The sequence below is a fragment of the Triturus cristatus genome, chromosome 2_2 (genome assembly GCF_964204655.1).
Source record: "Triturus cristatus chromosome 2_2, aTriCri1.1, whole genome shotgun sequence".
NCBI lineage: Eukaryota > Metazoa > Chordata > Amphibia > Caudata > Salamandridae > Triturus > Triturus cristatus.
In genome coordinates this window covers 44,757,705-44,780,815 of record NC_140582.1, presented here as the reverse complement: position 1 = coordinate 44,780,815, position 23,111 = coordinate 44,757,705, and the positions used below count along the sequence as shown (strand labels likewise).

Genomic DNA, 23,111 nt, shown 5'->3' with positions numbered 1-23,111 from the left:
CCGGTGGTCTCTGTTGGATGTGTGCAGGGCTTTGCGCATTTATCTTGACCGTACTGCGGTTTTTCACAAGTCGGACTCCCTTTTTGTCTCCTTTGGTGCGGCATCTCTTGGGTGTAAGGCTTCCTCTGTGTCCATCGGCCGTTGGCTGAAGCAAGCCATTTCCTTGGCCTACTCTTTGTCTGGTTCTCCTCCTCCTTTGGGGGTTCAGGGTAGTTCTACGAGAGGGGTGGCTGCTTCTTGGGCGGAGGTTCGGGGTGTTCCTCTCTCTGAGATTTGCAGGGCTGCCACGTGGGCCTCTTCTAATACTTTCATCAGGCATTATCGACTCCTCAATCTTTTGGGGGATGATGGAGGTTTTGCATTGGGGGTGTTGAGCTCTGTTCGCTCCTAAATGTTTTTTCTGTTTATTCCAATAAATCTCTGGGTTGGTTTGCTATCCTGGTGGTTTGTTGTGTTTCTGGTATGAATGCCGGGGTTTGCTTTGGTATTTCTCATTTGTCCATGACGGTGTCGAGGACGGAGGGACCTGGGGGTAATGTCCTATTACTTACCGGTAATCTTCATTACTCCGGGTCCCGTAGTCCTCGACACCGTCATGACTTCCCTCCCTCCCTCCCTGTCTGCCGGCCTTCATTGGGGCTTGGTATTTCAGGAGGAATGCTGGGACGGTACTCCTTAAGTACTCCCAGTGGGAGGGGGAAGGGTAGGTCCAGCATTCCTTTGTTCTTTTTTCTGTCAGTGAGATAGTAAATCTCATTTGTCCATGACGGTGTCGAGGACTACGGGACCCGGAGTAATGAAGATTACCGGTAAGTAATAGGACATTTCACCTGATGAAATCTCATACGGTGTGACGTGGGATTTATCAGGTGCGATTAATAACACTCATCCAGAGGTTTTTGCTAGATTATGTGGAACAACAGGCAGATGCTGGCGCTAACTGGATTTTGCACCACTTACAACTGCGCCCGCTGCAGAAACAGGTATTATTTAACAGGCAGGAATACTGAAAATACAGACAGGGAAGTTTCATTAACTTTATTTGGGCATTGTTCTAAGATACATTAATACTGATCTAACCGAAACTTTCTATCCTTCAGTGGCAGGAATGTGACGCTGTCTGCAGTGCCCCGTTCTCCGCGGTGTGACGAACCTCTTCACTCGTCCGTCCAGCACTCCCGTCCCATCTTCCTGCCCATTCAACAGGTGTAGGCTAGGCTTCCGAGAAGCGGGACAGGGGATAAGTGAGTCCGTTATTTGTTTCTTCTCCCTTGTAGCACGAGCTCCACCCAAGAGGGTTTCGTAGCGCAGAACAGGGTAGCATTGTGCAGCATCCTGAAGGCTGTTGATAAAGGTGCTTGCCGCCAGATGTCACGCTGGGAAAGGGGGCCGCCGTCTTCCAGCACATGGGCTTGCTGCTGGTATTACTGCTGACAGATCTTAGACAGCTCTGAAAATTGTCTCTTGGGGTTGCGTGAGGGTTGCGTTATGGTGACGTCTCAAATCCCCCCTCAGCTCATTATTAAAGCATGTAAGAATATAATAGCATTTGATTGTGCAGACATTATAATAATTTAAAACAAAAGCCCTTCAACAAGCAAAACCGTGATTAGAATTCTGGCAAAAAATGATAGTTAGTTTTAGCATAAGATGGCATATTTGGAAAACGATATTGAATTATATAGCAGATTAAAAAAACGAGGAAGTACATCTTCTTAGTACGGCATACATGATGTGCACCTGAACCAGGGATCGCCTTATTTAGCGCCAATGTAGAAATTAGTTTCACCAAAAGCATTTTGAAAATGAACTAAGAGTGAGGCAGCGATTTCCACATTTCAACATAACAGTTGCACGTGTAGAGATCTGGTGCAAACATCTGCCTTTGTGAGTATTATGGGTTATTTGTAGAAGTGAAGACTGACATGTATTGACAAAAACACCAACATCAGTAGGCGGTAGACTGAACTGCTTGCTCTACTCAGCCACATAGTTTGGTTAGAGGCGTGTAAGCAAGCCATTCAAGCTATAAATGTGGAATCTTACACTTACAGCCGCGGGAGCTTAACCAGAACGAATACTGGATTTCAGGGACACCAGGAGTTAAGAGTAAAAGTATAGTGTAAACAAGCATTGTCAGTGCGCACATGAAATCCGGGTATCTGTTTAATTTTATTATAAAGTCAATGATCTCGGATGGTAGGTGAGGCTTGCACGGAAAAAGTCTTAATCTCTTTCAAAAATTTAAAATAGGACTTCACAATATATGGGGCAAAGTTTGCCCAGCTATACATTATGAGGATACTGCTAGTCACTAAACAGATATGTGGACCCATAGAGGCACGAAGCTGCAAGGCGAGTGCTTTTAAAAGTCACAGAACTACGAGATGAATTGCAATAACATTATAATATATTCTTGGAGTGTGCTATTTGTTATACTAAATTGCCCTACTCATTCCATTGCTGCCAAGTGAGTCTGCACCATGTTTGACATCCTTGGCCAGTCCTAGCCTTGCGTTCACAAGAACTTTGCATGCTGGAATTTATATAACACCACATGCACGATTTTAATATTTGAACTACAATTGTGAGAATGCAACAACTTGTTGGCTAAAAAGTAAGGAGTGGCTGAACGTGTCACATTTGAGATTACACCACTTGGTAACTATGCAGCTATATTTTCCAAATCAGCACAGCCAACAATTATCCTGATGTAAAACAGTATTTTTATTCAACCTTTGCCCATACAAAATGGAAATCCCATCATTGTCAATCACTGCTATATTCATCTTTTGGCCCAGGGCTGCGGGTATCTCTCTAATGAAAAAACATGAGGAGCAGCTAAAAGAGGAAATGTGATATGCGTGCTGCCCCAGATGACAGCTTCGACCTGTCCTTGGTGACGTGGCACAGCTTCCTGTAATGGGAGCTCTCGCGCCAGGCTGTGCTAACTGTTAATTAATTTCATGTGAAGGACATGGGTAGACGTAGCGGATCAGAGATTGGGGAGGTCATTATCATAGCATCCTAAGCACAGCTGAGGTGGGTGGCACTGGCCATCAAGAACTAGAATGTTTCTATCTCCCTTCTTTCATGCCTAAAGTTTGCTTTTGAACAGCATCGCGTCATTTCTCACCAAACGTCCACGTGGAAAGGAAGTCACCTGTTACGTGCACTAAGGAGTACGGGGTACAACGACCTCACTGCTCAGTTGTAATAAGTTATACAGATCTTCAGTGACACCATTTTTATGTTACATGTCTTTTCTGCCGTAATAGCGCTCATGTAACACAACAATAATAGTTTAGAACAAAAAATATAACCTGCTTCCTTTTATTGTACTTTAATAAGCAAGGCTCGACCTTACCCTGTTATGTGTAAAGAAACGTGGCAGCAATTTAAACAAGTAGAAAAAAAAACCTCTCGGCAAAAGTAAAAGCATTTCCCTTGCGGGAGCGAGCGGCGCCAAGAGTGATAATTGAGAACACATGGCGAAAAGCTCGCTCCCGCAAGTGAATTGCCAGACGTGCACGCATTGCCATTGGAAGCAATGCAACGCGTGCACGAATGCGCCCGCAAAGCTGTGCCGATTCCTAAAGATCTCTTTCCTAAGCAGTGCATGCGCGCTGCATAGGCTAGACCTAAAAACTGCAGTTACAAGTAGAGAAATTCATAGTATCTTGTGTGGCATTACTAGGGCTCTCAGGACATCGCAGAGGAAAATATAACATGCGATGCCCGGGTCAAAAAAGGGACAGGGGTAGACAGAGGCAAAGGTTGTCGAGCGTAAGTTTTAAACTTGTATTAAAAACGATATTCGCCCCGTAACAAAGCAAACAATCAGGACACTATGTCGCCTAAAACAACTTACCAAAACTTGGAGAGTACTCCCATCACGGAAAACCGGCTCATAGCAAGAAGCAGCCTCCAACCGTCCCACTATAAATAGGTGGAGGAAACGTGCGTGCGTAAATTTCAGAGTTGAAAAGAAAGGACTAATCCCGGGTGGGCTTTACTCGGCCGCCATCTTGTAGGGGTCATTTTGTATACACACAAGACAGAAAATCATCAGGTGTAGAGTCTAGCAATAATGATTATAACTAAAGAAACGAGAACAAGCACTGTATGTTAGTGTTCAAAGACAGATAAAATTAAATGACTAAAATACAATTCACAATGGGATCTGTATTATACACATACAAGCTCTGACAGAATACAAAGAATGTTCAGTAGCAGATAGGGGTACAAGGAGGTAATGTGTTTCATGTTGAGATATATTTGATGTACATGCAGGCTTTTATAGAGCAACCGCTATGACACCATGTTATGGGCCAGCAGGCGCATATAATCAACTCATTAAGAAATGGACAGACAGAGGAAGACGGGGCCGAATGGCAAAATGCCCAGCCTCCATCTGAGAGTAATATAAGCAATATCAGAGCGCTGGAAAAATAATAAAATACATTATAGTGAGGCATGTATCTTATATATATCATCCATTTCTAGGGGTATCCTTATTAAAGATCTCAAGTTTAATGGCATCGGGCTTTTTGCACTCGAACAGCAGAAGTACGACAAAAGGATAAAGTGACAAATATTGAGTCAGGGTCTATACAATAAAACATTGGGGTTATTTCCGAAACAAAGGCACAATAGGTCTTTTAGGTAAAGTATATCCTACCATTTCGAATCCAGGATCCCAACAATTTCTAGCTGGAGATTCGCTTATTAGTATATACAAATGGGAATTAAAGGCAGTGTAAAAAGGGAAAAGAAAAGTTCTAGATAACCAGGGGAGTTTTTTGGGGGGTTCTAGAAGCATGCACATTTCAGAGGTCACATATAAACAGCAAACACATACATGTTCAAAAGTTCATTAAAAAGGTATCTACAATCAGCATTACAGGGCATCGGTTATGTACAGGTTTGTAGAAAGTAATAGGGAAATTCACAGAGGCATGGCAGGAGGATAAGAAGACATCAGTACATGCAATACATCATACATGTAAAAAGTAATGCAATTAGTTGTCTACGTTAATCCCCAGGTCCACTGCCCGCAGTTTCATGATCCAGTGGGCCTCACATTGCCTCAATCTTAGCTCCCTGTCACCTCCCCTTGGATCTATTTTAACAACCTCTATACCATGGAATTGAAAGCCAAGTGATTTTTTCTGTTCTAAGCACTCACTCGCATGGCTACCTATTGGGTATCTGATGTCCAGATTTTTCAGCGCACCGAAGTGATCCACTATTCGGTCTTTCAGTGGACGGATGGTACTTCCAACGTAAATTTTATTTAATTTGCACTGTATCACATATACCATAAACTTTGTCAGGCAATCTATATGGTCATGAATCTTAAATCTACGTGATCCGTTGTACTCAAATTCTTTTACCCCTCTTTTGGCCAACCTACACATGCTACAGCATCCACAGGCAAACAAACCAATGTTAAGTTGTGTTACCCAGGTTGTATTAGTTGGGGACTGTGGAGGGTAGCTGGGGCTGATTAGATTTTGGTTTGTCTTACCTATCCTATATGTGATGTTTGGAAGTCTGGAAACATATTGTTTCAAAGACCTGTCAGCAGTGAGTAAAAGCCAATTGTGTTTCAGTATTCCAAACAGTTTGTGTGACCAGGGGTGGTAGTTAGTCACTAATCTCACAGGTGTAATCTTATCTTTATGCTTTCTGACAGTGTTAAGAGTATCTGACCTTTGTAATCGCATTGATCTATCTTTGGCCCTTTGGATTATTTCCTTAGGATATCCTCTTGACAGAAACCTGTTCTCAATGTCTCTCAGGTTGCTGGAGAAATCCATGTCTCTTCTACAGTTTCTGCGGGCCTTAGCATTTCTCCTTAGGGGATGGCGTTGTTTTGCCTCTTTGGATGCAAACTACTTGCGTGTAACAGTGAATTACACACCGTGACTTTCCTGTACATTTTGCTGTGTATTTTCCCTTTCTCCTGGAACAGTTCTACGTCCAGGAATATAATCTTGTCGGTGTCCTCTGTCATGGTGAATGTCATATTCTGTATGATGTTATTCATGTGTTCAAAGAATTCTGCAAGATCCACATTGTGAGAAGTTGGCCTGGCATATGCTGGTCACTAGTTATAGTGGCCACCTTGCACCAGTCCAATTCGACTCTTATGGTAGATAGGTTTAAGACAACCTTTTAAAGAAAGCTATCCTAGTGGTAGCTGTGGAGAGCAGCCTTCAGGCTAAGTCTCAGAGGAATGTAAAGCAGCTTGTTTTACCTTAAAATCTCTTGAATTACCAAATGAAAGGACACCACACAGGTATATATATAAAATATATATGTATTTATTACTAGACACACTCTACTAATCTCTTTATGAGATTAGAACTAGGTACACATTCAATATGTCAACGTTTCACAATAAATTAAGCACAAATATGGCTGGAGCCCTAGGGGCGTACCAGACCATATACAAAAAAAGTGGTATAAGGATGTCGACTTGAAAAATAATAAGGCCTAGGGCCTGGGGAATCGCTGGGGCTTCACTATTGCAGTGTTAGCAGGTAAGTAACAGGCCCACGGGAGACGCGTGCAGTGTGTGAACACAACCGCGGGTTTCCTATTGGTTAAAATGGTGCAAGTCGCGGTTAGATTTTTACAGTTCTAAGGTACTTCTAGGAAGACTACAAGCAAGCCACTGACAAGGTAAGTATTTCGAGAGCCAACACACACTTGGGCACTGGAGTGCACGAGTTACCTCACCCAGGGAAGCCGGGTGCATAGGTGTCTTTTGGTGTCGGGTCGCCTCGCTGTTTTCTATGGAGACCAAAGAAGACTTGCTGCTTGCGTCGTCTGAAGAAGTGTCCGATGGAATCCAAATGTGGATTCAAGATGGATGAGACCTGAAAATTGAGAGGACAGTGTTCAAAGTCACTTGCCAGTGACCGGTGGCCAGCAAGATGGATGACCACAGATGTTGCGTCGATTCAGGTCGTCGATGGTGTTTTGACTCTTTGCTCACGAGGTCCAGGAGAGATTGACGATGACCAGCAGCTGGATTAGGAGTGTCCCACAATGTCTGCTGATGATGGCAGTGTTAGGAACCAGATTGGAGCTAACAAGCCTTGGCAAATGCAAGGCTTGTGTAGACAGAAGAAAGTCGATGGTGCAGACCAGCAAGGTCTGATGGACTCACCCAGCAAGGGTAAGTGAGGGCAGGCCCGGAGCAACCAGGAAAACTCTTTGAGTCATTGAGAAAGTCTTCGGGGGACCCACTAGCCAACAGGCAAGTGATCTCAAAGATGCCACCACAGGAAATGCTTCACAGAAGCCCATGGTCACTCGGGATGGGGTAGGCTGCTGATTTTTGGTGCAAGTCCTGCTGGGGGCGTGGGCCACAAATGGTACAAAGTACAAGTTCCTAGAACATTATTTAGGGTTTGCACTTGAAAATAGTGCACGGTTCACAGGTATTGCAGTTCCTTGTCACTCGTGGGGTCCAGACACCACAGCTTTGCTGGGGACTCAAAATGGCTGTCGAGAGGTCAGAAAATCCACTTCTGGGGTCACAGGGACTTCGGACTCCGGCAGGAGCAGGAAAGTTTGCAACTGTTGATTAAGGTTTTTGGTGCCTGCCAAGCAGGGGAGTCACTCCTTGACTCCAAGGGAGATTCTTCTGTCTTCCAAAGGTAGTGGAACGTCGAAGGGCCAGGATTCTTCTTTGTAGAGCCTCGTCCAGGGGTATCTGATTTGTGAGGGCAATGCTTGCTATCCTATAGTGAAGATAGGGGAGGGACTAGCTCTAAGGCCACTCCTCTAGGAGGGTCAGGGGAGGGGGTGGTTACACCCACTTCCCTTTGTCCAGTTTCATGCCAGAGCAGGGACAGGTAGCCCCTGAACCGGTTTGAGCTGGCATATGCACAGAGGAGCTTACTGCTCCCCCAGTGCAGGACTTCAAAGCACTCTAGGAGTGCACCCACCCAGCTCCAATACACTAAATCCAGTCTGGAAGGTGGTGACACCTCCCTGTGACAGGATGTCTTTTGTTGGGCCTCCTCCACTGCAAGTTTCAGTCAGCAGCAGGAGGGCAGCCCAGTGTCTGTGCTGGTGGCATCCATTTTGTGATGCCAGGGCTCTATAGGATTTCTATTGTTTTACATGTCGGCCCCTCTAGAAGGGTGTGATCATGTTCCCACATCATGGACTGATGTGGGGGTATGATTCCAAGTTGTTTCACAACAAACACGACATGTTTTGATGCAGTCATTCCAAAGTTAGCGTTTTAATGCACTTAAGAGTATATGGTTTAACCACATCCACAAACAGCAATAGAGAATAGACTCTGGTAGCTGAAGAGGGGCCCTGCTCAGGCAGAGGCACCCCCTCACATTGTAAACCAAGCACCCTGCCCTCAGGATTGATAGGGCCTGCCATAGGGGTGGCTGATAGGCTTATATATGTGTGTATGGTGAGATATAGGAACCTATATCTCAGTGAGGAGTGCTAACACTACCTCACACAGGCTGCAGTAGCAGGCCTGTGGTGTCAGATTGAGTCTGCTTCCCAGGGGTGGCATAATACATGCTTGAGCCCCTGGTAGGCCTGTGAAGTACCAATGCCCTAGGTACCTAAGGTACCATATACTAGGGGCTCATAAGGTACCACAGTATTCAATCACTAGTGCATCTAATATGCACACTAAGTTGTTTAGAGAGAACAGAGAGACTGGGGCCCTGATTAGTAGGGACTCAGCCAGACTGTAGCCAGAAACCAGTGTATACATCAGAAAAGTGGGGGCAACATAAGTGCAGATCCTACTCTCTCACACTCACCACTACCTGTCCATATCATTAAACAGTCGCTTATGTAACTTCCATAGTACAAAATGTACTCCTGCCTACTAGCTCCCGAGGGGCCCCAGATATGCTCCACCTCAAACCATCCCATGAAGAGACAGGCAAAAGATGGAGCAAATCTGGAGCCCATCGCAGTCCCGCAGATCACTAGGTACTACTCGTTATTAAAGAGAAAGGCATTATGTTTAAGGATCAGAAGTGACATTTCAATGAGCATCTCAGAGTGCTCCAACAACTCCACAGGGCATCGGTATAGAAAGTGTTTCAATGCCTGAATACCATGGTCATGTAGGATATTCGTGTACAATGAGACCATGTCCATTGTCACAAATCACATACTTGGGTCCCAAACCAAGTCATTAAGGATGTTTAACACATGTTTTGTATCCCTTATGTATGATGGTAGTCACGTATGTTTGCAGAATAGTGTCCACAAACTCAGCGATCCTCTCTGTTGGCCCCCCAATTCCAGATATGATCGGCCTTCCTGGTGGTGTAGCCGGGCCCTTATGAATCTTTGTAAGCACATACATACAGAGGTATCTTGGTTTATCTGTTCTTAAATAAGAATACTCATCATGAGTCAAAAGGCCACATTCACTTTACCGTTGTATGCCAGAGTTGATTATTTTCACTATTGCGAACATAGGATTGTTATCCATCTTTCTGTACCATGTCTGATTGTTTAGTTGTGACATGATTTCCATATAATATTTGGTTCTATCCATCACAAGCATGTTACCTCCCTAATCAGCTTCCCTCACTATGAGGTCTGTATCTTTAGATAATATCCTCAGGGCCTCTCATTCTTTAAAGGTCAGATTACGTGATTAGGGTACATAGTTACTCACGAGCATATGCCTATCCCACTTATCTATTCCCATATTCACCATCTTATGAAAAATGTCAATATTATTTCCACTGGTGATCTGTGGGGTCCACCTTGCTTTGTTTTTAAGGCCACTGCCCATGCTCAGGTTAGTACAGTGTTCTAAATCCGATATGACATCATGCACATTAATAGGGGCATTGGCATCCTCATTCAGTGATAACAATGTGGTCACATTATAAGCATCAACAATTCCCCAGTGATAGTATTATATGTCTCAGATACAACAGGCTTTGGGTTGCTTTCAAAAAACCTTTTTAATTTCAGTTGTCTTACGAATTTGAACACATCAATCTTAACATTAGTAACATCATACAGCCAAGTAGGACAATAATTCATACCCTTTTGTAGAGCCGTGATTAAATCTTTAGGCAGTACCTTACTGGAAAGATTAACAACCTGTACTCCTCCCACCTGCATGTCAGTTATTGCCTGTTCTTGTTCCATGAGCGTGTGTGTACCCTCTCTCTTTCTTTGGTTTCCTCTTCCTCTCCTCTTGCCTCTCTTTATTTTCCTTTGTTTTCCTTTGTTGTCCTGTTTTAGTCTCATCTCATTCCCTTTGTTTTCCATTCCCATTCTTATCCGTTGAACCTCCCTTAAAAAAGAATTATCAGGTAGTGCAACCAGCTGGCCTCCACTAGGGCCCTCGTCCCCACAGCTAGAGATATTGCCAGAGGAGCTGGCACTGGTGCCACTGATTGATGGTGTTATATTTCTGTCCTGGGCTGATCTTTCCTTACTATGTCATCAAATAATTTTGGCAAATATAAAAATCCTACCATTCGCGTGGTCTATTTCGTCCCATCTAAGTTTACGAGCCTTGCGTTGTTTAATATCGTCTTCGTATCTAGATAGTATTTCCTCCAAGATAGTATAATTTTTCTTTGCTGGATCGGCCATATTAAGGTCAGTGATCTCTTTTTCTAAGGTGTCCACTTCCATGGCTGTTTCAGTAACTTTACGGTCAGCATTTTCAATCACCCTGACCCCTTCTATAGTTTCTTAGCTTTATTTCCATCTCCCGGGCCGTGTCCTCACTCATAAAATGGCAGCCGCAACTTTCTACACGAGTTGCAGCCAACCAATCACAGCATTGCTCCTGGGGTGAAGAGCCACGAGCCTTCATGTAGGTGTCCCTTGATATACACATTTGAATTTCTTTTAATCACTCTAAAACTACTGCATGGAATTACACCAAATAAGCAAAAACACTCTTTCCAGACCAAGAGCTTACTTTTTGACAAATTTGGTGTATTTCTGTCCAGCGGTTTTGGCAGTTGTCCTCATCATATTCACTATTGGAATTAACATTAAAAAAGACTTTCTTTGACTCCCCCCCTTTTTCTTGGCCCCTTCTTGATGGATCGCCCCAAACCTTTTTAAGTCAAAGGAGAATCACTGGTGCAGTTTTTGGGGTAAAAGTTTGCTTAGATTTGTCAAACTACGCCATAGATATAGAGAAGTCAAAAAATACTTTTCCTATGGAAACTAGGTCCTACCTTTAACTACCTACAGGCGACTGCCAGTAGGTTATATACATTTATATATCTATCTACCAGGCTTCAAAACCAATGCATCTTTAATACACGTTTTTGTATTTCGCATGGCGCAAAAAACATCAGCCGGATTTTTGTGAAATTTGGCAGTGTTACATTTCAGGGGACGCAGATGATATTTTGGGGGTGTTGCAAGTAAGTATAATAAATAAATGTTAAGTTGTAAGGTTTTTCAACTTACTGATATCTTGTAGCACAATACTATTAAAAGTACAAGGAAATACAAAAATAAACTAGGCTTCATATGTAAAGTTTCAGATTTACTACATGATCAACTGACAGAGTGTTATATGGTCACATGCTAATGGCAACCTATAAACAAAACAATAACGAATAGAATACATCCTAATCTATATAGGTTTTCTTTGTATGCTCTCTAACTCACAAAATAAAACAAGCCTGACAAGCCAAACAAAAATGATCTTTCTTATGTGCCCCAGTGGAACAAAATGAAAAATTGGTCCTGTCAGAGAGACACATAAACTACTACTTGGATAGTAACATAATTAACAACTAGGAAAAAATGATAATCTCAAATTTTATAGGAACAACAATGATTGTTTTTCATTCACTTAGACCTTCATATGTAGCACAATCCTACTCTAAGTAGCATGAAAGCCTAAAAAATAATCTAGACTGCATACTGAAAGTTTGAGATTTACTACATGAACAACTGAAAGGCCCCTTTATGGTTGCAAGCGAATGGAAACCTATAAACAAATACATAACCAATACAATGCATCTTAATCTACATAGGTTTTCTTTGCATGCTTTCTGGCTCACAAAATAATAATAAAACCATCTTCCTTGTGGGCTCCTGTGCAACAAGATGGAAAAGTGACCTAGCAATGAGTTACACACACTACTATATGGCGAAAATGATAACTGCAATTTGGATAGAAAACATAATCTTAATTTTTGTAACTAAAATTGGTTGTCCTTCACTTTTGGCTTCATTATTAGCGCAATCCTACTAAAAAAGAAACTAGACTGCATACATAAGGTTTCAGAATTACTATATGACAAAATAAAAGACACATTTATTGTTGCATGTTTATATAAACCAATAAACAAATACATAACATATACAATAGATACAAATAATGAAATCACATTAAATCAGATTGCCACCCTGTAGTTATAGTTATTATTTCCAAATATATTAATTCCTCTGGTATTACCACCCTATTCACTTTCCACCTGTTTGACAAATCATCACAAACCTTTCCAGATCTCTAGCCTTTTCTACAGATTGAGATGATGTAAATTTTTCTGGTGAATCGATAAGAGGGTGAAAAGATAATAGGGGGTGAATAAACACGTTTTTCCGCCAATGCATTTTTCATTTACTATTGGGTTTGACGGAGCACGAAAACAGCTGAATGAATTTACATGAAATTTGGCAGGGTCATACATTATGGTATAGAGATTATGTTTTTTGGGTAGTACTGTTAAGTAGGGTAAATATTTTTTAAGTTATAAGTAATTTAAATGTAGTGATGAATGTCACGACTGTATTTTCGTGTAATTTCAAAACATTTATTAAAAAAAATATAAATATGTTTCCCTAACTATTATTCTTTCATAACGTGGTAATAGGTAATATGTAGGGACCTACTACTTACCTATATCTAAGGCCCTAAAACTGAACACAGCCAAAGTGTAGAAAAAATATGGCTGCCTTTTCATTCTAAAAAAGCAACCATTAATCCATTATATACTGGCTTGTCATCGCCATGTACCATGGTCTACTGCAAAGATATCACAGTATTAACCCTGGGCGTAGTTCGCGAAGTAACACTTCGCGAAGCTACGCAAAGTGCAGTTCGCACTACGCGAGCTACGCGAAGCACTTCGCGAACTGCGTAGTACCTGTTCGCACTGTGCCAGATGTTGTTTTCAATGATTGCACAGTGCGGACAAGCAACCGGCACTGTGCAATCATTGAAAATGGCATCTTGCACAGTGCGAGCTGTAGTTTTCTGCTGCTCGAGTAGATTTTTACTCGAGCGGCAGCTTTCTCAACACGAACTGGTAGTTTCTCATCGCGAGCGGTCGCAAGCATACGCGACCACTCACAATGAGAAACCTGACCTCCTCGCGTTGGGAATCTCGCTGGGAGGTTTATTTTCCATGCTCGCGATCGCCAACTTGATGTTGCTGATCGCGAACAAGGAAAAAGTCTCGCCGGGATGTCATTTTGCTTGCTCGCGGTCGCCAACTTGACGTTGAGGACCGCGATCAAGCAAAAAATGACCGCAGCACTACGCTACGCTTGTTCGCACTGTGCTACGTGCAATTCGCGTAGTGCGAAGTAGCGCGAACTTCGCAAACTACGCGAGCGTAGCGTAGTGCTTTGCCCAGGCTTACACAATATACCACGGCCGGGCTGGACTGTTCCCATGAGGCACAGGGTCAGACTGATTTGCATATGGCCATGTCTGAACTGGGGTGGCAGAGTGAGCTAAAGAATGATGATGGATTAAACCCAGATCAGTTGACTGGGGGTGAGTGCTTGCAATATTCAACACTCCGTCCATCATCCCCTTTGGTTTTGCTTTGTTCGCCCTAAGTTGGCAAAATATGCCCAGACGTGGGTCCCTTGCTCACTTTGCCACTGGATTCAAGCTAGCCTGGCTGATGACGGCTGATTAGCTAGAAACCGGTCCCAGAATGCTTGTTTCCGGTCCAGGGAAGACGTGGCTTAGCAGTTCGGGCTGGACTGTTCCCATGAGTCACAGGGTCAGACTGATTTGCATATGGCCATGTCTGAACTGGGGTGGCGGAGTGAGCTAAAGAATGATGATGGATTAAACCCAGATCAGTTGACTGGGGGTTAGTGCTTGCAATGTTCAACTCTCCGCCCATCATCCCCTTTGGTTTTGGTCCAAAATAAACTAAGGCACAGCTGTATTATTGGATTACGGTAACCTTGCTTCACTCATTGTTTGCATGGGCAATGCAATACTTAAGTCATATTTACAAAAGGACACAAGGCCACCATGTGTGTCCCTGCATTGATCGGTAAATCTAGAGAATCGCAAGGTAGCACAATTCACTGTTTTGCGCTACTCCGCTGACCAAAATCTACATTGCTGCTAAATGTCACACACATCTTAAGCCATGCCACTTTAGCCACTCCACTCTACGCTATTCCAGTCTTCATCAGTTCCACTCTAGGCCTCCCAACTGTACAAGGCTCCACTCTACACCACTACACTCTATGATATAACACTGTGCCCAACTCCACTCTACACCTGTCCACTCTACATCATTACACTGTATGCAAGTCAACTCTATGCCTCCTCATTGTACGCCACGTCATTGTATGCCACTTTGCTACATGCTACTCCTATATATGCTATTCCACTCTACACCATGATATGTTATGTAATGTTGTTATGTTATCTTATATTATGTTATAGGATTTGTAGAGAACATAGCTGCCCTAGCAATAGGGTTTCCCAGCGCTAGCTCTATAGAACACATACCTACAACTGCCAATACCCCAAAGGAAGGGGAAGAGAAGTTAGAATGAGAAAAGCCATGTCCTGAGAGATTTCCTGAAAAGTAGACTAATTTTGATATTTCTGATAGAGAGAGGAAGTACGTTTGAAAGAGAAGGGGCCAGGGCAAGGAAGGATCGGCTTCTGACTCTCCTGAATTAAGGAACAATGGCCAGGTTTAGGTAGGCGGAATGCAGAAAGCCTGTGGGCGGATAGGATGAAATAAGAAGGCTCCGGATAAGGGCCTCCTGAGAGTAAAGATTCTTGTGGGTGATGTAGAGAGTCTTAAAATCAACAAACTTATCCACAGGGAGCCAGTGTAACCTAAGCAGGCGGCCAGAGGCAGACCAGAACTTAGGAAGAGAAAAAAGCAGCCTAGCAGCTGCATTTTGGGTTAGCTGGAGTTTTTCATAATGGATTTATTAGCCCCTTGGTTTAAAATAGGACAATAGTCTAGCCGGGACAGGATGACTGCCTGGTTTGACGGGTGCATGGGTCCAAAAGACCCAGAATCGGTTTAAGGATTTTCAAGAATGCAAAGCAGTTGCTAACAACTAATTTAGCTTGAACCTCAGAGGCAAGGGTGATGTCCATCCAAACTCATAGGTTTTTGATGGGAGAGCATGGTTTGGGGTGAGGTCCGAGGTAAGAAGGCAATCAGTGGTCTTCCCAGGAAAGAGCTTGTTTGCCTAGGAGGAGAATCTCGGTCTTGTGACCATTAAGGCATAGATAGTTGTTATTTTTCCACTCTGCCACCACAAGCATACCTTTTTGAAAGTTGACCATATCTTGCGATGGATTGTCTGAGAGTGAAAGCACAAGCTGAGTATCATTTGTTTATACCAGAGTAAGCCCTCAAGATTCCACAACCTGAGCTAAAGGCTGGATGTATATGTTACAGAATGTCTGAATCAATAAGGAGACCTGAGGGATGCCATAGTGTAATGTGTGGGGTTTAGAGCTATACGGGAGTGATGACCTGAAAGGAGTGCTCTGAAAGGAAGGAGGCAAACCTGGAGAGAGCGACACCTCCTATGCCAATGTCCTGAAAGCACCTGAGTAGGATTTGGTGAAGCACCATTCCAAATGCAGCACTCAAGTTGCGAAGGATGAGGGCTGAGTAGCTGCCTTCATTGGAGGTACTTTGAAGGTGCTCAGAGACAGCAAGTAGTGAAGATTCCGTGCTGCACTCAGGCCATAAGCCATTTTGAGATATGTCCAGGATGCAATTATCTTCTAGGAATCTAGTTAGAATGCCATTGACATATCACTCCGTAACTTTTGCAAGAAAAGGTAGGAAGGAAATGGGATGGAAGTTTTCAGGCTTAGAGGGGTCCAAAAATGGTTTCTTAAGGAGGGGAATAACTTCAGCTTGCTTCCATGGACCAAGCACAGAAGCGGTAGACAGGGAAACGTTGACCAGTTCTAGGCTGTCAGAAAGAGGCTGGTCCTGAAGTTTAATGAAAATGTCCAGTTTGATTGGATCTTCAGGTGAGCCGGGTTTCACTTGAATGCAAAGACTTTGAAAGGAAGGCGGACATGGAGGTGGCAGTGACCTGAGGAGGACTGCAGGAGAGCTATCCATTGCCGGTGTCGCATTCTGAGACCTTAAAATAGGGTTGACAGGGGGAAGTGTGAGTAGATGTCCTCGATCTTATTCATGAAGTAGTCTGCTAATTTGTTGCAGTGTGCACTAGAGACTTTGATAGGGTCAAATGAGAGCACTGGTTTTGAGAGGCTATTCACCAGGCACAAACTTTATTTAGCAGGGATGTTACTGTTGCTAATTTGAATACCATAATATTCTGCCCTAGATTTCATGATACGTTTGTGATAGAATTTGATAGTTGAATTGTATAGAACTTTTTGAGTAGGGTCATATGTTTTCCTCCAAGAGCGTTCTAAGGCCTTGTACTGCTTTTTGGACAAAATAAGACCCCAGTTGAACCAGGGGCAGGAAACCGCTTCTTCACAGAGATCTGTCTGCCTGAAATAAAGATGTCTAAGGCAGAGATAAGCCAATTTTCACAGTGCTATTTACAGACTCAGCATTAGGGGACAAGTGAGGGTTACTGGCATGGATGAATTGGCCAAACTTTGGAAGATATAGCTTTTACCACAGGTGTTTGCCAATTGGTTCAGGGGCCGGAATAGTCACCTTGTGGGGTATGCGAATGGGCAGGGGGATCATAAAATGTTTGGTTCAGATCATGGGTAGGGCTGGAACAACCTGTAAGGAGCTAGGATTGGAAACAAATGGAAAAAGAAGGTGCTCGGCAGAATGGGTGGCACCTATAACAAGTTCATTTAACTGCATAGCAGCAAAGTCCTCAATAATATTAGTGACATCACTGTCACTGTCCCATGCCATTCCACTGTGTGCTACTCTGCTCTATGCTGCTCCACTGTATGCTACTCCACTTTACGGCACTCCAGTGTATGGCACTCCAATCTACGCTATTTAATTGGACCCCACACCAATGTACGGCACTCAACTCTATGTTAATAAACTCTACCCCATGCCACTGTATGCCACTCCAGTCTACACCACTCTTACTATAGGCCACTCCATTGTAGAGATATCCACTATGCACTATTACACTCTACTCCACTTCAATGTACAACACTCTGCTCTATGCTACTCCAGTATACGCCTTTCCAGTATATGCCACTCAACTCTACCTCACTCCATTAAATGCTATTAATTTGGACGCCACTCCACTGTATGCTATTACACTCAAACCTATTCCAGTGTAAGCTAATACAGTCTACCTAATTTTACTGTACGCCACTGCATGTACACTACTTCACTATTTGCCATTGCAGTCTATGCCACTCTACTATACACCACTGCATTCCATGCTATCCTTCTATATGCCACTCCACTATACGCTTCTCCTCTCTATGCCACTACAGTATACACCATTCCACTCATCACCACTCCATTCTATGCTAGTCCATTGGATGCCCCTACACTCTAAGCCACTAAATTATACACTACTCCAGTCGACACCACTCCACTGTATACCACTCCACTGTACACTATTAGATTCTATCCCACCCCACAATACACTACTCCAGGCTAAACCACTTCAGTGAATGTCATTTCACTGTACGCTACTACACTATACCCTAATACACTCTATGAAGCACCACTGCACACCACTTGAGTCTAAGCTATACCACTCTACGCTATTCCACTTTATGCCACCCATTGTATGCTACTTCACTCTACGCCACTGCAGTGTACTTTCCTCTACTCTACAAAGCTCCACTCTACAAAACCCTATGCCACTCTATTAGGGCCATATGTACAACCAAGAATTTTGCGACTCGCAACTTGCGACTCGTAATTTGTGACTCGCAAAATGCTATGTACGACAGTGTCAGAGACACTGATTGCAATTCCCAATGGGGTCGCAAAATGCGAGGCTCATGAATATTAATAAGCCACTCGCAATTTGTGACCCCGTTGGGATGGCCGTCCCTCACAGAGATGGTGGTCTGATGGGCTCAATAGACCTCCATGACTGGGACTGCTTTTCAATACAGCAGTTTTTTTTAAATGCAGCCTGTTTGCCTTAATAGAAAACGGAATGCATTAAAAAAAATTAAACGTTTTTGTTTCATTTTTTAAGGGCAGGTAGTGGTCCCTGGGGCCCCTGCCTGTCCTTAAAAAAAATTCTGAGCCAGTCTCAAAGAGGAAGGGGTCCCCTGGGGACTCCTTCCCATTTGAGACTCCATTACAACCCCCTTGAAGAGGTTGGTCATTTGCAAATGTTTTGCAACCGCATTTGCAGTCACAAAACATTAGTACATGGCTTTGCGGTCGCTATTAGGAAGGGAATGCCCCTTACTAATAGCGAGTCGCAAAACCTATTTAGGGAGTTGCAAATAAAATGCAACTCACTAAATAGGCTTTGTACATGGCCCTGTAGGTTTTTGCATGCGCGACAGGTCGCAAACCCTTTTGCGTATGCAAAAACGGGTCATACATCTGGCGCTTAGACTGTAATCCACTCTATTCTCAAACATTTCACTGTCTAAATTTGTACTCAAATCGATGCCCGTACACTTTATTGTACTCCACTCTACAACAGTTTCCAATGAGACGCCACTCTAATTTGTAACAGTTTTCTTGACTCTACACTATGCCATTTCAATGTATGCCTCTCCATTATACACAAATCCATTGTACCCTACTCCAATCTGCATCACTCCACTCTAAGCTATTTCACTTTACGCTATTCCATTGTATGCTCCTCCACTTTACGATACTCCACTCTACACCACTACAATGTACACCACACCACTCTACGCCATGCCATTGAATGATACTCTTCTCCACTGAATATATCTACAGTCAGTTAAAGTCTCCCACAGTTCATGGCACTCTACAACATTATGCTTCAATATATCCCGCACACTCCATTGTCCAACTCTATACTCCACTCTATTCCTGTACACTCCAACTTACAACACTATTCCACTACGCAACACTTTTCAAAATGACACAGCACTCCACTCTAGTATACTTTACCCCACTCCAATTTGTAACAGTTTGATACCTATGCTATGCCAGTAAACTCCACTTCATGCCACTCTACTCCAGGACACACCAATACACTCTATTGTACTGTACCCCACACTATGTTAAACCACTTCACTGAACTCTCCTCCACTGTATGAGACTTTACCTCACTCTGCACAACTATGCAACAATCCACTCTATGCAGCTCCACTGTTTCACACACTACTGTACTCTATGCAACTCCACTATTCAACACTCTATTATATTGTATACCACTCTCTAATAATTTACTCCTGTCTATTCCCCTTCGTTCCACTGCACAACACTGTACTCTATTGCATGCCACTGTGCAACACTCAACTCTATGATACTCTGGTCTATACAACACTGCGCACAACTCTTTGTATGCCACTGAACCCCACTTTACTCCACTCTGACAGAGTACTCCTCTCTACTTCACTACTCTACAGTACACCACACCACTCTAAGCCACTCAATGCTATTGTACTATATGACAGTGTATGCCAAAAGATTATACCAATCTCTAAAACACTGTACTGTACACCACCCCACTCAACAAACATCTACTAGACTGTATGCTACTTTACTATACTGTAGTCTACATCACTTTACAATAGTGTATGACACCCCACTGCACTCTACTGTACAGCACTGTAATCCAATCATGACACTTTAATTGACTGTATGCTCTGCCGTTCTCCTCATCTGCACTCCATTTCACTATAATCTGCAACACGCCATTCCAATCTATAACACTTTACTTCACTCCATACTACCCCACGCCAGTGTACTCTACTCCACTGTACTCTACTCTACCTCACTTTATCCCATTCTAAGCCACTGTACTATACTCTGCGCTACGCCACTCCATTATCTGACACTCTACTCCAGTGTGTCTAACTCTACTCGGCAACACTGTACTACACTCTATCACACTCTACTCCACTCTATGGCATCCACTTTTCACCAATGTACTACAGTGTATGACACTCAACCACATGCCACTCCACAATATGACACAGCACACCACTCTACAACTCTCTCCTCTGCTGTACTCTACGACACTCCAATTGACGATACCCATCTCTCTGACACTCCACTTTAACCTACTCCACTCTAAAACACTCTATGGCTGTCTACAACACCACATTCTACTATTCGACATGACATTGCACTGTACAACTTGCTGCTCCAGCCTTTGATAATTGCCCCTAATATTTCAGACACCATGCCGCTACGCTATATAATACTTTACGATATGCTATTGCACTCTACACAGTTTCAATCCACAATACTACAGTCTATGACAATAGACTTTAGAACACTTTCCTCCACTGTATTGCATGACACTCCACATAACTACTCTCTACTTGTGACAATGGACTCTGACATTTTTAACACATTTTAATTTTTCTTTAAAAACATTAAATGTAGCGGACCTTGATTACACTCTTTTCAGCTCACTAACCAGACGATACTAGCAGAAAAAAAGACCATTTGGTCAAAACGAGTTGGCAGTAAAATAAATCTTACTCTGAGAACGGGATTCTGGAGTACAGGTATTTGATGTCCTATACTGCTGGAGCAGTGCTTCCCTACTAGTCCTTCATAGATAGATAGAAGGCTGTTGGGGTTGTCCCACGGGATGCTGCTGCCTACAAAATAAATGGATTTGGATTATAACTGTTACCAGTGAGTGCATGGATCCTTTCTGGAAAGAAAACCTTGGAGATATATATCTCAGCGCATGGGGAGAGAGAGGCAGTATTTATCTGCCTGATAAGGGGGACCTAAGAGGACTTTGTTACCTGCCTTCCGCACTGCAGTGGCTGTGGAACGCCGACCCACCAGAGTTGGAAGCATCACTTGGTGTTCAGTGGGTCCCTTCACTGCATGGGTCCCTGCGGCGAACTACGATGACCAGCATGCAGTGGGGGAGCAGGCACAGCACAAGGAGCTTCGCACCTGTGAGGCAGAGGAGGGGTGTGATCACGTGACTGGGAGTGGTCGCAGCTGATAAAACACCACAGTAATGGACCCATGACAAGGATACAACTGAAACAGGCACTGAGGAATCCATTTGAAGGAAGAAACGCGTCTGCCAAGTGTTTCAGGGACCCTTTTTATGCTTGTGCATTGCCAACAAATAAAGCCGCTTTTAAGTCCCCTGGAGCGTGGTCACACTTTTTCCTGTTGGAGGGAGAAAGACTGGTAACTATGTTATGCCAGCTAGCAGGTGTTGGCTATGTGACCGCCCTCTCGGTCTGGTGGTACGCGATTTTCCTGCGAACATTTTGGTATTTTGCTGGACACAGCACTCGTGTCGCCCCCCCTGGTGCTGTCTCAGCGCTTGGGGAGAGAGGAGGCAGTATTTATCTGCCTGATAAGGGGGACCAAAGAGAACTTTGTTACCTGCCTTCCACACTGCAGCGGCTGTGGAACGCCGACCAACCAGAGTTGGAAGCATCACTTGGTGTTCAGTGGATCCCTTCACTGCATGGGTCCCTGCGGCGAACTACGATGACCAGCATGCAGTGGGGGAGCAGGCACAGCACAAGGAGCTTCGCACCTGTGAGGCAGAGGAGGGGCGTGATCACGTGACTGGGAGTGGTCACAGCTGATAAAACACCACAGTAATGGACCCCTGACAAGGATGCAACTGAAACAGGCACTGAGGAATGCATTTGAAGGAAGAAACGCGTCTGCCAAGTGTTTCAGGGACCCTTTTTATGCTTGTGCATTGACAACAAATAAAGCCGCTTTTAAATCCCCTGGAGCATGGTCACACTTTTTTCCTGTTGGAGGGAGAAAGACTGGTAACTATATATATATATATATATATATTACCTACTGGCGGTCGCCAGTAGGTAGTTATAGTTAGGACCGTGTTTCCATAGGAAATCCGCAACATTCTATTTTGAATAACTTTGGCGCCGATTGACGAATCCTCGCGAAATTTTCAAAATAGGTGGGGCGCTCCGCTCCGCTCCTTCCCTGAAAGTCTCGGGGGGATTCGTCAAGTGGGGGCTGAGAAAAAGGGGGGGTCCCAAAACGCGTTTTCCCCATGCATTTTTCCATAGGACCTTTAGTCCAAGCTGCAGCCCGAATGGCTGAACAGAATTACTTGAAATTTGGCAAAGAGGTAGTCCTCAGGTCAGGGATGTGCCTTTTGTAGGTCTGGTGTAAATGTGTTCAGTATTTGCTGAGAAAATAGCATTTGAATCAATATATATATCTATAGGCGCGCTCCGAGCGCTTACGGTAAGCTTACCGTACGCGCACGGTGCCATGCGCGAGCTCAATTCTGATTGGTGGTTACATGACTGTAAACATTCGAATCGGTCGAAGTCAGGAAGTGTCGGCCTCCATTTTGTGTGTCTCACACTGATAAAAAAAGGAGGAGAACGTGGAAAGGGGGCAACGAAGAGAGTTGCAGACCCCCTAGCGTTTGTCAGGGGGTCCAAGAAGGCCATAAAAGTATGAAAAATACATTTAAATGTTTTTTAAAAAAATCGCGGGGTGCGCGTACGGTAAGCTTACCGTACGCGTACGGTAGAAAATAAAAAAAAAGAAGAAAAAAACAAATTTAAGTGATAAGATATTAGGGGGCTCTAAAAAGAGCCGTTGTGTTCATTGAGTGTTTTTTGGTACCTACAAGTAAGTACCGATGCAGAGTCTGAAGTTTAAGAGGAAGACTCTGTTCCCTTCATCATTGAAATGTACACCGTCTCCTCTATAAATGTCTTGCATGTTGTAACGCAAGTTGTT

At 43.6% G+C, this 23,111-nt stretch overlaps 1 long non-coding RNA gene across 2 annotated transcripts in view; it reads right to left on the bottom strand.

Annotated features, from left to right (window-relative positions):
* Window positions 1–3,969, bottom strand: part of LOC146861807 (uncharacterized) — an 85,178-nt gene extending 81,209 nt beyond the window's left edge. For both annotated transcript variants that reach the window (XR_014978341.1, XR_014978340.1), the window contains exon 1: window positions 3,872–3,969. This is a non-coding gene — a long non-coding RNA (uncharacterized LOC146861807). The remainder of the gene's footprint in view (window positions 1–3,871) is intronic.
* Between the last annotated feature and the right edge of the window lie 19,142 nt (window positions 3,970–23,111).